This window comes from Mesocricetus auratus, unplaced genomic scaffold (assembly GCF_017639785.1).
Source record: "Mesocricetus auratus isolate SY011 unplaced genomic scaffold, BCM_Maur_2.0 Super-Scaffold_6730, whole genome shotgun sequence".
In the NCBI taxonomy this organism is placed as follows: Eukaryota; Metazoa; Chordata; class Mammalia; order Rodentia; family Cricetidae; genus Mesocricetus; species Mesocricetus auratus.
Window position 1 is genome coordinate 115,060,005 of NW_024429184.1, and position 17,174 is coordinate 115,077,178.

Genomic DNA, 17,174 nt, shown 5'->3' on the forward strand with positions numbered 1-17,174 from the left:
TTTAGAGAAGGCTGCATGAAATTTATACAAAATTTACCATAGTCTTTTTCTCAATGTCAAGTGAATCTATAAGTACTCAAAATATAATATTTTATAAGCAATCACTGGAAAATATACCTTTGTTCATAGTGTGACATACAAACACTACATCTGCCCCATTCTGATGAGCATCATTAGGATGCATGGTAATTCCTTTAATCCATCTCCTGCCTGGGGATGTTCCAGCCTTTTTCCTGATTTCTAGTATCACTAGAACTACACAGAGGACAGCCTTCTATTTGTCTCCAGCTGGGATCCAGTTTGGCAGGGTGAACTTCTCAGGTGCTTCCTCTCTTCTCATGTGTGTTTGAACTTTGCTGCCTGCAGCAACTGTGTCAGGCAGCCTTTAGACACAATTAGATTTGCATTTTTGTAAGACTTTTTTCCATCAGAAGGAACATCAGAAAACCACGCAGGGTCGGTGTCTGCTCCTCCAGCGTGGCCTCTGCCTTTCAGCCACCCCGTCCCCCAGAGAAGGCATGTGCTTGCCAGACCTGTGTGTTCTGAAAAGTCCTTCATAGCCTTGCATGGCTAAGTGTTCATGCAGCTTGACACAAGCAAATAAAACCATATGCAAATTCAACAGCAGGGAAACAAGGGTTTCCCCCAAGGTGGTTAAAAACAAAAGCAAAGATATAACAAAACGCTAAAAATGATTGCTTGAAACTATGCAGTAGCCAAGCCATCTTAATTGGCACCTCTTCCTGTTTGACAACCTGTGACAGGGTTGATCAGAATTCAATGTTGCATCCCTAGGATGAAGCTATGCCTGTCTAGACTATTAACATTTGTCATATTACTACACATAGAGTTTTGCACTTAATGTAATGCATCTAGGAATACACTAGGCCATCCATGCATATTCAGATACTAAGACAAATAAAACCTTTTGTGCCTCCAAAATATTCTGCCTAGACCAACAATTCTTACCTCATTTTGTAGCTTTTATTACTTTTCTGTTGGAAAATATCTGACAAGAAGCAACGTAAGTGAGGAAGGACTTCCTTTGGCTCACAGTTTAGGACGATACAGTCCAACATGGCAGGGACTATGTGGCCTTTTGTGGCAGCAGAAACATGCAGATAGGACTCCTCGTGTGTAGAAAGACCAAGAAACAGAGATCAGGCTGTGTTTACACTCTTTTCCTTTGACTGTTCAGCCTTGGACCTTAGCCTATGGACAGTATCGCCCTTTCTCAGGATAGGTCTTTCTTCTTCAGCTAAAGTTCTCTAGAAATGCCCTTACAGACAAGCCTAGGAATTTATCTCCTAGGTGATCCCAAAGCTATTCAAGTTAACAGTGAAAACTATCACAAACCCTTTGAGAGCATGATGACAGGTGAAGGACTAAAAATGTATGGGTGGGCACAGAATATACACACACAACTCTGAGCTGCTTAACTAGGAACTGAGTTTGGAAGCCAAACATTCATTCACCTGGGCTTAGATACCTGATAGAGAAAGTAGACAATGGAAGAATCAGCAAAACCATGCCAGTATCACTAGTGAACACTAGAATCACACCTACACACTTATGGCCCTTCTCATCTTATGAAGGGCTTTCCTTATAGACGTCCTCCTATCCACTGTATCAGATGGATCAGTAGCAGCAGAGGACTCATGACTAGTACAAGGTCACTCAACTGGAAGCTGTCACAACTCAGATAAGAGTTCAGGTCTCTGACATGTGCTCTCTTTTACAAAATGGAATAGAAAACTAACATGAAATTCCATGAGCAAGTTTTAAAAAATAATAATGTCCATCACATAAAGATGAAAATATTAGTCAATGCAAATTTTTACTTCCAGATATTGTTCAGCTGTAGAATCTCTCTCTGTCTCTCTCTGTCTATCTCTGTCTCTGTCTGTCTGTCTCTCTCTGTCTCTCTCTCTCTCTCTCTCTGTTTGTCTGTCTGTCTCTCTCTCTCTTCCATTTACACCACACATCACTGCTGGAGGATAGAGACTACAGGACTGTAGGTGCTGTATTTCCATTTCCTCAATGCTTAGCAAATGGCCTGGTACGCAGTCAGCATTTATTGTCAGTTGTGTGAATGAAGGTTCTCTGTGCAAAGAATGAGATTAGAGAGACTAGCTTCCATTAAGTGTGTTCTGCTGGCAGAGGTGAGGTCCAGGACAGGCAAAGTGACACATCATCCATTGCTTCTCCAGCATCTGTGTGTTCTCCCTTCCCCTCCTCTTTTTAACTAGGATATTTGATAAGTGGAACACAGTTGGATTGAGTCTAGTCTAAACATCTAACACGAAGCAGTCTTTCACTTCTCCTAATGAAAAAAAAAATCCATCTTCTATGCCAAACTAGAAGAAATCTTAAGCAATAATTTAATTATTTAAATTAGTTGCAGGGTTTGTATTTTTTAAGCTGAAAACTTATTTTAAAAAAAGAAAGAGAGAGAGAAAGAAAAAGGCCAAACTATAACTTACTGCCCAACCTAAGCCAAATAACAACTTTGGAAAGCAATGTGGTTGCTAAAGCAATAAATGAATGGTTTAGCCCCTCCTGGGTTTTGGAAACTGTACCCACCCTTGCCAGGAAGGAATAAAAAATAGTCTGTATTTCATTTTACTGTATTGAACTCCCTAAGGGCAGAGTCTATTCCTGATCCATCTTTGTATTCTAGAAGGTTCTCTGGCATATGGTGAATGCTCAGTAAACTATTACTGAATTAAATTGGGTTTTTGCAAAATTTATACATATCTGTCTATTTGTGTATATATTATGTGAATATTCCAAGTAGATGGACAAGCTATGCCTCACATCTTCTTATATACAAACTGTAAAGATGCCATAACATTCATTTGTGCGTCACCACAGCTAGAATTGTGTTACAGATTTCTATCTGTGTGTCTAAGTTCAGTAGAGTCACCCTGTGTGGTGTAATACCAGTTCATTATAATTCTGCCTCTGAAGTCCTTTCCTATATAAATAGGTAAAATTCTGCACTGTGGAATGTGACTAATGTATGCTTTACTCTTAAGCAAGGACTGGGGGTTGTTACTTAGCCTTGGCTTGTAATTCCCACTGTACTGTACAGCTCTTCTCAGCCACAGCGGGTGCCAGATGCCTTGGGCTGACCTCAGTTCCACATTGTAAAACCACTCCACATGCGTGGCTTCATCCTGCGTTCCTCTTCACCAGGTGGACAGTTCACACCCACTCTGGTGGTGGGGATTTGTGAAAGTTACGTGAAAACACAGGAAAGGCCCCTGTGGCCTGGGAGGAAGGCTCGTGCTTGGAAGTGGGTCCCTGAAGTGAGGATGGGCTCAGGAGAACTGAGGAACCAGGAGAGCAATCATGATGTCGCACGCCGGGCATATACTTTAAGCCCCGTTTTATTGAGCCAATTCAGTTAAAATATCACACTCAGGACTGTATTGATTACTTATCACAGAAGATGTTATGTTTCCTGGATTTGGAAGCATCTTGGCACTCAGGAGCAGCTAGGAAGCTCAAACGTTCCTGTCTTCTAATCGAAATTACCTGTGTAATAAAGAAGGTTGAAGAAGTGGGAGGATATGGACCATTTAATTTTCAACTCATAATGACATGGTTTTCTCCATAATCCCCTCTCCGAAACTGGAAAGAGAATCCCAAGGGCTCTCAAAAAGGAGACCAGGTCTCCTCCACATACCTCTAGACCCACACTGGCTGAACTAAAATGCAGTCCCTCTCTAACAACACCTAGTGTAGCACCCTGATACTCGATGAATATTTAGCACTTTGTATAAAAAGGGCTTTTAGAGGAAAGCTTGGAATCAAGCTGCCTCATCTTTGAGTGGCTATGTGAGAACTGTTCATTCTGCAAAAATTGAATGGACATCCTAATAAACTAGTCCATGTGTTACATGGTATTCTTTCAGGGTTAGTTTCAAAGACTTGGGCTTCAGAAAATGGGTCCCTAAAAAAGAGAGACTAGGGTATTGCAGACACTACTCGGCAGTGAAGAACACTGACTGCTCTTGCAAAGAACTGGAGTTCAGTTCCCAGCACCCACATCTGGTAGCTCACAACCACCTGTAACTCCAGCTCCTGGGGATCAGATGCCCCCTTCTGGTCTCTGCTGTCAACACACACACATAAATAAAATAAATATTCTTTATTTTTAAATAGGAGAATAACAATTATAACTGAAAAAATGGGAAAAGCCCATATGAGTGTTTAACAAGTGTCTGCATATATTTCATACACCTCATTTTATCAGAAGCAAGCAGAGTACAACTGAGGTAGACAAGCTTCTATGGTGACTACATACTGAGAAGTGAAAACGTGTACACAGTCACATGATTATACAGAAAGAGAAAGTGAGACACAGAGATACTGGTGAGAAATGCTACTTTACCAAGGATAAGTGACGTATCAGAAGAGATGACACTGAAGGAAATGCCCAGACAAATGTTAGTGCATGCCTAGGAACAGCCTTGGAGAGTGGCTGGTGGCTGGAGAGTGCTTGCAAAGGCCCCGAGCGCAGTCATGGGACAGCAGCTAAGAAGTCAGTATGTTTTGATGAGCAGAGAGGAAAGTCTGAGAAGCTGAGGTCAGAAGGCAACAGGAAGTCAGATTCACCAGACTTTGCAGGCCATCTGATGGTGGAAAGTTACTGGAAGCTTCTGAGGGAGACATGACTAGGTGAAGCTTTGAAAGAGACAGCCCCAAACCACATGAGACCCATCCAAGTAATAACTTCTGTTTCGAGTCAAAGTGGACTAGATACTTAGACTCTCTTGGCTTCACATACCTAAAAGTACTGCGCGCACACACACATGCACACACACACACACACACACACACACACACACACACACACACAGTGTAAGTGTCCCCCATAAAAGGATACCCTAACGTTTGGGGAAGTACTGACTGAAAGCACAAAGGACTCTAAGGTGAACTGTACCCGTGTTGTTGTAAACAACACAGATTGCCCCCCACCTTGCATTTGTCTAAAATCCCTGGGTAAGCTGGGCTGAATCACTGACTTCTGGAATGCATTCTACTGGTTAAAACACTAATTTGCAAACAGCTTGTGCCCCCTCAGAGCAGGAGCATCTAGGCACATGCAGAAGTCACATCTAATAGTTCCTGACACTGTACCTCTGTCTACATCATTAAAACGTAGTGCTGGTTCACTCAAGTGTTAAGGAAACGCGTGGCAGCCGGAAGAGCTCTGGGCATGGCGTTCTCAGGAAGAACTGCTGTGAAACTGGGTAAATCTCCTAAACCTTCAAAGGCTCATTTTTCTCATCTCCAAGGAGCTGATTGTTATCACAAAGTCAAGCAAGTCTCTCCTCCCAAAGAGAACAAAAGCAGTTTATTCTTGAACCAAATATGAGTGACATAGCCTAGAAACATAGATCCCGGTTACCCCAAAGACTAGTTCCCACATGGGCAGTGTTTCACCACGCATTCTAAGAAACAGGACAAAAAAATAACAATTCAAGGTACTTCTTAAACCATTAGTGGAAATATCAGATAGACAAACTATGGCAAAGAGGGGAAACACTTGTTAGAAAATTTAGATGCTATCTCATGACACACTTAGCCTTTGGGTTGGTTCAAACCAAGGCTGTTTGTACATTCCAAAAGGATTTACCTCTCAGTCACAAGGGTGTTAGGTCACACACAGAGGTTACAATGACTGGCTATTGTGGGGGGAGGGGCGGCTAAAGAGAACCCAAGATAATTTGGCTCCCAACCTATAACATTGCAATTCTATACAACTCAGGTCAATAAGCCTTGTAGAATATTTAAAACATGTGACTTACCGCCCCATTAGACTTCAGTCCACTAGATAATGTCCCTCACCCTGCCTGCTTCATTGGCTAGCCCTGGGTGGGGGTGAAAGGACTCTGTTGCAAGGTCATGTTTATTACTGAGTAACTATCACAACCGGGCTAAACATGCCCCATCTCACATGCTGGAATCATTTGAACATCTTGTTGTTTACCCAAGGAAAGCCGGCACTTGTGAGGCATGCTGTCTTTGAAGACAGCGCTGGCTTTAAAGTCTAAGAAGAATCCATGCCTGTAATTTATCACCTTCTTTCGGCATTTTTCAATATTGCTCCAAAGTCTATTTCTTGAAATAAACAAACAGACAAACAAACAAAACATCAGCCAGTGCCCTTCAATACAAAATTGCATTGCATATACACTACATGCTGGCACTGTTTTACACAAGCAAATTTCTCACATTCATCCATTGCACAAACAGAGAACTCAAATATACTGAGAGTGTGTGGCACCTCAGCTCATCGAGGTTATTAGCAATCCATCTTCAGTAATCTTGAGTCTGAGAAAGGCAGAAGAGTCTTTTTTCTCCACAGTCTCTTCGGAAGGCAGAGATGATCCCATCTCTCCATGCCAGTTTTCCGGCATTCAGACTGAATTAAAATGAAACCACAAGACTGAGGACGTATGTGGATTAACGTGAAGAGAGTAGTTATATGGTTAAATGAAAGATAACCCGCCATGAAGCAGTGGTGTGGTGTGATCTCATGGTTGGAATAGAAGATGTGAGCTCTAATCATCACACAACTTTCAGACTAGATAAAAGCAACCTAGGGTTGTGCTTATGCCATAATATTGGCATCAGTAACATGGACCCAAACCCATTCTTTCCCTGGTTAGATTACCATACAGTAGCTCTATTCTTAGTGTTTTAGAACCTTCTTTACTTATTTCTATAGTGACTGGAATAATTTATATTTTCATGAACAGCAATAAAGTCTGCCCTTTCCCTATAGCCTCACTGGCTGAGAAATTGCTGAGATAAGATGGAATTTCAATGTGGTTTAAATTTGAATTTCCCTGATAGTTAAGGATGCTGAACATTTTAAATTGATGTACTGGCTAAAATTGTATTTCTCCTTCTGAGAACTGTCTAATTCATGTGTCCATTTATTGACTGGATTTTCTGGAGCATTTGATTTTTTTGAGTTCTTTGTGTATTCTAGATATTAATCCTATATTAAATATATATCTAGCAAACGTTTGCTCCCATTTGATAGGCTGTCTCTTTACTGTTCCACTGTCTTCTTATATTATTGAAGTTCGCTTCCTGAAGTTATGAGGGTTAAGTGAATGATGTATGTTAGGTACTTCGAATATCTCCCAACCCACAGAAAGTGATCTAGAACTGACAATCATTATTACTGTCACATAGATCTATCATATAGATACAAATACAATACCTCTGGGTATTGGTATGGGCTTCAGGATGACTTTCTGTACTGCTTTGATTTCCACTGCACCTTAATCAATCATTCCAGGGCAGGGGATGATGGAGAGAGAAAGAGAGAAAAGTCACAGGTATTATTTTGTAATGTGCTTTTGAAATGACTTGGCATTGTCATTTCTCATCAATGAACTTTCTTGTACAGGCTAGTTGTATGTCAACTTGACACAAGCTGTAGTCATTGAGAGAAGAGAACTTTGATTGAGAAAATGCTTGCATAGGATGAGCTGTAGGCAAGCCTGTAAGGCATTTTCTTAATTAGTGATTGATGGGAAAGGTGCCAGCCCATTGTGGGTGGGTCCATCCCTGGGCTGGTGGTTCTACATTGTATAAGACAGCAGACTGAGCAAGCCAGCAGGTAGACTCTTCCATGGCCTCAGAATAAGTTACTACCTCTGTGTTCTGGCCCTGTTTGAGTTTCTGTTCTGACTTCCTTCAGTGATGGATTGTGATGTGAAAGTTTAAGTCATATAAACCCTTTCTTCTTCATCTTGCTTTTGGTAATGGTGTCTCATCATAGCAATAGCAACCCTAAGACATTCCTTCTGAAAGATACTTTTGTTTGGTTTTTCAAGACAGGATTTCTCTGTATTGCTTTGGAGACTGTCCTGGAACTCGCTCTGTAGCCCAGGCTGGCCTTGAACTCACAAAGATCCACCTGCCTCTGCCTCCTGAGTGCTGGAATTAAAGGCATGTGCAACCACCGCCCGGAGAGATACTATGTTTTGCGATTCACAATTTGCACTATGTTGCTATGTATGCATCTAATTAATTTCTTCCCAATGTTACTTCTAAAATTCATATGTGCATCCTCAACATATCTGTTCTCTCCCTCCAGTATTAGACTTATGGGTTAATTCCAATGCTCTACAACTCTAAGTAAAATTACAATAAGTATCCTTTCGTATTCTCTTTAAGAACCCAAACAAGAGGTTATCTGAAATACATATACGTAGTAGAATTGCTAAGTTGTATACCAAACATATCCATAGCCTTAATTTTGCTAGGTAGTACCAGATACTTTCTAAAAAAGCCAACAGTAACCCACCGGGGATGATGAGGCTCCTGTTCCCCACATCTCCACCAGCATCCGAAAGATGGACCTCTTCCATCTTTTGCCAGTCCAATAAGAACGGTGGGAGAACTCATTATTGTTTTAACATATGTTATTCAGGTTGCATAGAATGTGAGGCAGCACTTCTCTATGATGTAGTGCAATCTGAGTTTTGTTTTCAATCCTCTCTGTTTTCTTCTACTGGGGTTTCTACCTTTCTCTGTTGACTTGCAGGAGTTGTGTTATCCATGCAACTCTTTTGATTTTAAGCATTTATAATGTTCTACACATTGTTATCAGTGTAACAAATTAGTCTGTAGTGTCTTCTTCAAATCGAAAGCCTTAATGTTCATGGATTCAAAACCATCAGTATTTATGATTTACGCCTCTTGAGACTGCTGGAAAAGTTTTTCCTTGTCTTTAGGTCTTTCCCTGTCTTTATATCACCAATACATCCTCTTGCCACACACTCCATTGACTATGTAGTTATGCTTTGGTCTGTAATCCACAGGGAGTCTACATTCATATGTGAAGCAGTGATTCAATGTAGTGTCCCGACAGTGAGCCAGTTTTCCCAACATGAGCAGCTGGATGACAATGTGTGCTGCATTCTTTGCCATCTTATGCTTCCACCTGTACGAAAGAGTTGGAGTTCTCTGTCCTATCTTATTTTCCCCAGTTGTCTTCAGTCTGTCCATGCGGATGCTTTGCTTTGGTGGGTATGGTATACCCCTGTGCCACTAATTTTGGTGTTATCCCTTTGGTGGGTATTTTAATATCTGATAAAGTAAGATTTTCTTCTACTTGTGCTTGAAAGCCATTCATAGACTATTTTTGACTCCAATAAAATTTAAGTATGTTTTTATCACATTTTCTTAAAAATCTGAGCAAAAGGCCCAGTGGTAGAGTACCCACTGAACATGGGTAAGATCCTGGGTTCATTCCAAACACTATACACAAAAGAATCTGAGAATAATCTTATTTTTAGTGTATCCTAATACATTTATAGATTGAATGGGATAATTTATCTTCCCAATACACTATTATCTCATCTAAATTAAATCACTGTTTTCTGCCTTGAATGTCTTTCATTATTATTTTAAAGGCTTTTTTTCTTTCACTGTGGTGTTCACATTTTTAGTAATACAATGAATCTCTATATACTTAGTAGAGTTCATACTAGTAGGAAAAATAATTATTATCTTCTCTCTGACTGGCTATTATCAGTGTTTAAAAAAAGCATTGACCACATGTGTAATAAGTTTACTTAGTTTGCTTGCTGGTTCCAATACATAGAATTAGGTTTGCTGGATGGATGATCAAATGTACAGGAAAGATACTTCGTTCTTTCTGTATTGGGTTGCTCACTAACATACATTGTGATGGCAAACAGTCCCCTGCATTCGGTGATGTGTCTTTCTCTCACTCCTGTAACATGTTGAATAGATACTGCCTGCAGTTCTGCCCTTGTTTCTGGGGTTTTCCTGGTACATAACCTGAAGAAACGGTCCCAATCAAAAGCGCACCATCCCTGTAACAGGGGAAAGTCCTGGGAGCCTGCAAATCCACACCATGGTTGCTGAGGCTTTTGCTCAGAACTGGCACATGGCCGCTTCTGTTCCCAACCATTGCTCCAAACAAGGCTGTGGTTAAGTCTAAAGAAAATCGGGTAAAAAGCATCCTCTCCCCAGAGGACAGTTCTACAAGTCACAAGACAACGGGCAGACAAGTGCAAGCTTGCAAAGAAGCTGGAGGAGTAAATGGAAGGAAAGCATCCCCATTTTAACCTTTAACCTGATTAGTCTTCCCTTAGCCAAGGCCTCTTGCGGCAGCAGGAAGCCTGTCTTTTCTCTTAAATGAAACTGTGCAAAAGGAGGGAGCTCAAACACTTACTTAGAACAAATAAACTTTATCAAGCAAAAGAACATAACACATAGCTCTAGTTTCCTAAGAGTGTTGAACTTGCTTCTGTTGAGACTAATAAGTTTTTGGTTTTGGTTGATAAAAATCATACATTTTTTTCTTCCCTCCAGTTAGTTAATGCACTGATACACTCAGGAGTCTCTGTTACACTTGTCTGGTTTCTTCCTGATAATGTGCAGTTTATGTCCCTAGTATTTGATTTATGACTTTTGAATGCATAATCTGTTATTAAGTAAAATTGACCTGGTATTGTCCTACACATATTATCCTCTAATTTTAGAATACGTAAAATCATGCCTGTGGCACATAAAATGCATGTGTGGATTATCCCCTTTCCATGGTTTCCAAAAAAATTCATATTGGATAGGAATTAAGGGGGCTGGAACGATGGCTCAGAGGTTAAGAGCTCTTGCTGCTCTTACACAGGACTCATGACACCATGCAACTGTCTATAGCTCCAGTTCCAGGGAATCCATGCCCCTTCTCACCCCTAGACACAAGGCATGCATGTGTTACACAGACACACATACAGGCAGAACACTCATGCACACAAGATAAACTTGTAGAATGTATTTAAAATGTTAAGATGAGAATTAATGTCTCTGGACAGTTTAGAAGTTTCTCAATCATATGGGCTTATAGTCCTTTGAGAAAGGCACCATATCTTTGTGGTTTCAAGTTATTTAATATACACTGATGATTTCAATTCATCTACGTAATTGAGCCAGTTTGGCATTGAATCTTTTGTCCTGAGAGTTTATCCAATTTAACAGGTCCTTGGACTTGCTTCTCTGACTGTTAGAGGGTGACAATTGAACCTTTCAAGGGCAAATCACAGCAGCATAGGGCACGTTGTACGTGGCCCTTGAGTTACCTGTGTACTGTCAATATTTCATAAACTGAATCCGGATGGACAGATAGAAATGCACAGACAGTGGGATTGAGGGCAGCTCCTACTCATTGCCTCTGCCCTTCCTGTCATACAACAATGACAATATTATGTTGCGCTGACAGAATCAAGGACAACGTAATTCCTGTGCTGGGTCAAAACTAACCTATAAAGTTACCTGGCTCCAGATGTTAGTCGTAAACACCTGTGTCCCACTGAGATCTGCACTGTAGTGAGCTGGCGGGTGGATGAGCTTTCTTGCCTGGGGAGGCATGTGGAAACAAGCAGAGACCTCCAGACACACTCACTCACGGTCTGGACACGGCCCTGAAGCTCCCTGTGCACTTCCAACGTTTTATAAATAATAACAATTAATAGGCACTCTCTGGCTCTCTGGGATTTATACCCATTTATTGTCTACAAAAGGGCCTTTTAATCCAGCCATCTCTGGTACATTGTTTTTATTTGCAACCAAACCCTTGGAACATGAGTGGTTTGTTCTGCTTGCCATTTCGCTGCTTTTCCTCGTCTAAAGTATGGCTTCTGTTAAGCGTGTACATGTCACCAAAGGCCTTGGAAATGTACTTTTTGTGAAAAAAAAAAGGTTTTTCTTGGTATTTTGTGGTGCCTTATTTCTGCCTAGTCTCCAGTGCCTGTGATGTGTGGGCCCTGAGGATTCGGCTAAGCTGTTTTCTTTTGAGAAAGCTGTCAGACAGCACAAATTAAATCCAGTAATTGAATAGACACAGGCAAACAAGTCCAGCTAGTTCACATACGTTTTCAAAGAAATGAGACGGAAACACGGGAGAGGATGTGTAGGGCCAGCTTTTTAGACTTCTCTCCTTTTTGCTAAATGTCTTTAGTTCTCCAGGGAAATACCAAACCCGTGCTTCATGTCGTTGTGAGATTCAAATTAGTTAGCACATTAGTTGGGGTCACTTGACACAGTCCCTGGAGTAAGAGTCACCATGAGCCAGCTGTGTTTGTACACAGAGGTCATGACATAGCTCCGGTGTATCCTGTCCGCCTCACAGCATCCTCATTCCTCTGGGAAGAGAGATTCGATGTGATGCCATTGAGTCTCATGCCCGTGTGTGGACATTCCGGGGCCTGCTACCTCATGCTCATTATCCTCGGTGCTCGCTAAGAAACTTCATCTCAGGCACCGCTGCTCCTCCCGCTCAGACCATGCCTCAGTCAAGGCTCCCTCCGTAGACTACCTCTATTTCCCACTCTCTTCCTCACCTCTCCCCTGCCAGGCTGACCAAGCCAGAGCAGATGCCACCCAAGCCGTAAGAACTGGCTGGCAGCAGCGACGCCAGAGCCAAAGGCGTTGTTGAATCATCGTCATCCTGAGGGCATGCTGCCATCAGGCTTCTTGGTTGAGAGTTCAGGTGACTGAGGAGGCGTGCCAGGAAACTGTGGGCTATGCTGAGGAGCAGAGGAGACAGACAATAGTCAGTTGCATCCCCACTGTTCCAGCAACGGCCCGATAACAGTGAGGCCTTGATTAGCAGAGAGGCCTGTATGTTCTCGCAGGCTTCACCGGGCTCTGTTACACTGCTGTGGGTTTTTCTGCTGAGCTAAATGACACTGTGGCCAGATAGGCTGAGCTGTGATTTAGCCAGGCTGTTTGGATTAGCTGAATTCCTAGAACCAGCCACTGCTAGCCAGGTGTTTTACATTGTAAAGGCAGATTAAATTTTTCCTTTGACATTCGCCTGAGCTTGCCCAGTTCCCACTGAGTATAGGAACCGATCTTAAGTGTCTGCATGCCTCGAACTGTTTAAATGGCATGTGACACTTAATCATGCCTGAAGCCTAAGAACTGTTCTCCCCATTTTGTAGACTAAACCACTGAGGCAAATCCCTAAAGTCATTTAACCAGTCAGAAGCCAAGCTGAAATTCAAACCCAAGTTCGTGGTGATACATAACCTGTGTTCTTTCTCCTTCTACCCCTCCCTACACACCACGCCACCAAAGCCCAGTTGTCCCCATCTAGCCTGACAGGTTCCATAAAACCAAAGCCACACTACCCTTCAGTGTCTGACTGAGCAGCTGGTATAGACATGCGGGTAAGGAAAGATGCTGAGGGTGGTGAAGAGACCAGCTTCCACTCACTGAGCATGTACTCTGTATTTTCCGGGTGGATGTAGTTCAGCTGGTATATTGCTCATTTATTATGTACAGGGTCCTGAGTTCAATCCCCAGCGTGGTATAAGCCAGCTATGATGGCACAAGCCTGTGATCCCAATATTCTGGTAGTGGAGATGAGGAGGACCACAAGTTCAAAGCTATCCTTGACAACACAGCAAATCTGAGGCCGCTTATTTGCTACATGGGACCCTGTCAAAATCAAAAAGAAAAAAATTGAAATACTGTCCAAGTGTCCAGTGGTGACCAGCTCACCTGAACTTTGACCTCAGGGCTCTGACCCAAAATTCTGTACTGTTGGCTTGTCAAAGTCCTGCCCTGCCACGACCTCCTGAACAGCTAGCTTCATCCACTAAGGACTGACATTAGGAATCCTCAGATACATATTTCTGTGTAAGGCTCTGAAGTACTCAGACACTTTAAGTTAATCATTACCTGTCACAATTCATCTGGGCTGTTTCTTGTCAGCAAGCACATGTAGATGCTTGGACACAATTGCTCTCTGCCTTACATCACTTTTTTTTATATTATCATGCAGCCACAACTAATAAATAGGCTAGGAGACAGCCATTTCTGCAGGGTTGAAGATTATATAGATGGCTGACCTAAGTCATCTGGATAACTTCCCCTGTCTTTTCAGTGATGTTATCATCCCAGATCCCCATGCAGTTCACCCAGATATTGCGGTGAAGATGATACCAAGGCTGAGGAAGAGAAAGGCAGAGCTGAACTCTGCACAAGGCCCACAAACGCCCCGAGCTTCAACTTTATCTTCACCCCTGAATTTCCTTCCTGACTGGAACACAGCTGCCTACTGCTCTCCTCACTATCAAAGGCCATTGTCCCAGTGATGTGGGCCTGCTGTGTGCCAGTCTTCATGATAGCCAAGCTGGCAGCAATGGTGCATACCATTGCCATCATGTTCCTGCTGGAATTGACAGCAGGCTTTATGTAAAAAGATGGCAGAACCTTCTTAGCAAAGCCAAAGATCATCCCAACTCCTTTCTTCCTACAGTCACTGTGAGAGCCTATTATTGATCCAGGAAGAATCACTTTTCATTTGTACGTATTAATTAATTAAGGAAACAACACACACATACACACACACACACGCACACACACACACACACACACACACACACACACACTGGTGCATTTCCAAGAATTAACTTCCATTCTGGAAGTCGGATGATTCAATCTACCACTTGCAGACTTGCAGTCTGGACACCCAGAAAAGTAAATTGTATCAGTTTCTGCTAACTTCAGAGGCTGGAGAACGAAGAGAATAAATTGTGAGTGTTGAAGTCCAAGTCTAAAGTGTGAGGAACCAACGCTACAGATTCCAGTCTCATCCAAAAGACCAGGAATTAGGAACAGGAAAGGCCATGGTGAGGGGAGTAGAAGACCAGTTGCACTGAGAAAGGAAAATTCTTTCTACCTCTACTTTTTCTTTATCTCCAGGTGCTCATCCAAGTAGGTGATACCACAATGGGGAAGGAAATCCCCTCTCTTCTGCCTACAATTCAAATGCTAACCTCAGCTGGAAACTCTCATAGGCTTGCCCAAAAGTTTAATCACATACCTTGAGCCTGCCATTCCTAGCAAGCCCACACATAAATCATAAATCAACCTACAACCGTCTTTGCAGAACTTCATCTTCCCAGTGAGGCAGCATTTTCCATGTCTGCCTTTTAATGACCTGCGTTCCCTATCTTCTTACTACCACAGGAATGGATAAAGAGGAGGGAGAGAAAGGGTTAAGCTCACAGGGAAATTGCAGCACAGTCTCACTTATAAATCACAATGTGGGTTTGCATGCTGAAGTCTCAGAAGCACCCTGTGGTAAAAGACATGTTGACCTCACTTTGGCCCAATCTTATCTGAGCACCCAACACCTTCTGAAGGGATTGTCATTCTGTAAAGCCACCTTTCTGCAAGTGGTCACCGTTCCAACATTCTGGGGCAACAGAAATGACAAATGCAGTGTTCATAAGCCAGCAGAATGCTAAGAGGTTGCATTAAAGCAATGGTATCATAGTTAGCCCCAAGACAGCTTGACTCAAATTCTCACAAAGAGCAGACAAATGGACAAAGCTCAATATGAAAGGGACTCCTTAAGACTGCTGCCACCAGCTACAGCATACTTAGGGGGCTAGGGGAGGGAGGGAAGCTGGCCAGAGGAGATGTCTACTTGTGTCTTGCTAGGTCTCTTCTCAACTTTCAAATATAGAAAATATATATAACCCAATTTGAGAGGAATATGCAGCTTATGAAACTCTGGATACAGGATTCAGGTTGACATTGAATTGTAGTCCTCCAGTCTCTGCCTCCAAAGTCCTTGGAGTTCAGGCTTCATGCGCTGCCATGTCCAGCTCCTGGATTATGAAGATCCAATAGTAGGGTTCTAAGTGGTAGAATTCTAGGCTGAAGGGCTGTGCCCCTCGGTTCAGAACCTACTGTTACAGTAAGGCAGAATGCATCCTCGGTTTACTGTCCGTAAGGAGATTGCCAGGACCGTTGAATATTATGTAGTAGAGTAGGGACTCCATCACTCCACGCCTTGTCAGTTCTCTGCTCCACACCCATGGTGGTTTTCTCGGTAGCACATTTGACCTGTTTTTTCCAGCTCTTTGGGGGCATAGAATAAATTCCATTTGCACGTGGACCCCATCTGTCTTGTCCATTTCAAAGTCCTGAGCACCTACAACAACATCAGGCACATACAGTTGATCCACAAATGCCTGCTGAATGAGCAAGTGGATGAATGAAAGTGTCCGTGGGTAATAGACTATTCTGTAGCCTTTATTTTCGCCATGCAACCTAGGTTTAATAGCTTGCTGCATTCTCAGAGGATACAAAAAGTTCCTAGTTTGTGGCTTTTCCTGTGTACTTAGAAAAGGAATGAAATACAAGTGAAGTAATAACAAGTAATAACTAAAGGATGCATATGATTTTTGCTTAGAAATAACAGAGAACAAAATAAGTTAAAGGAAAATAAGAGAACTCCTTAGACATTAAAATGTATTTATTCAATTTTTAAAGGACCTGTCAATTTATATTTTGTGTATATCAATATTTATGTGAGCATATGTATATGTACCACATGACTGCCTGGTTCCCATAGATGCCAGAAGACAGCACCGGCTTTCTTAACTGCAGTTGCAGATGGCTGTGAGTCACCATGTGGGTGCTGGGACACGAACCCAGGTCCTCTGCGAGAGCAGCAGGTGCTCTTAGCTACTGTGCCTTCTCTCCAACCCCTGGTTTAACTTTTTGAGACAACATTTCAAGTAGCCCATGTGACCTCTAGTTCTCTATGTAGCTCAGGACGCCTTTGTACCTCTGACCCCGCTACATCCACCTGCTATTGAGGGCCAGGATCAAGGTAGGCACCACTACACTTAATTTATGCAGGGCTTTGTGCACGCAAGTCCAGCACTCTAAACAAACAAGCTACATCTTCAGCCCGTGGAGATCTGTCAAAGGACTGCCCAAAGGAAAGAACACAAACTGTGATTTAAAATTTTTTTTCACTATACCTTCTCACTCAAAGAACATCACCATGTTAGAAAATTAAGTAAAATAGGTTAAATCAGATTTCTGAAATATAATTCCTTGTATTTCTTCATGCTTAGGTAGACTATTAAGCCTTACTCTGCTGGCTAGATTGTGTCAACATGACACAAATTATGGTCATTTTAGAAAAAGGAACCTCAGTTTTAAAAAATACCCCTACCAAATTGACTTGCAAGCAAGCCTATGGTACACTTTCTTAGATCACAATTGATGTGGAAGAGCCTAGATTACTCCGGGTGGGGCCCCCTCTGGCCTGGTGGTCCTGGGTTCTACAAGGAAGCAGGCTG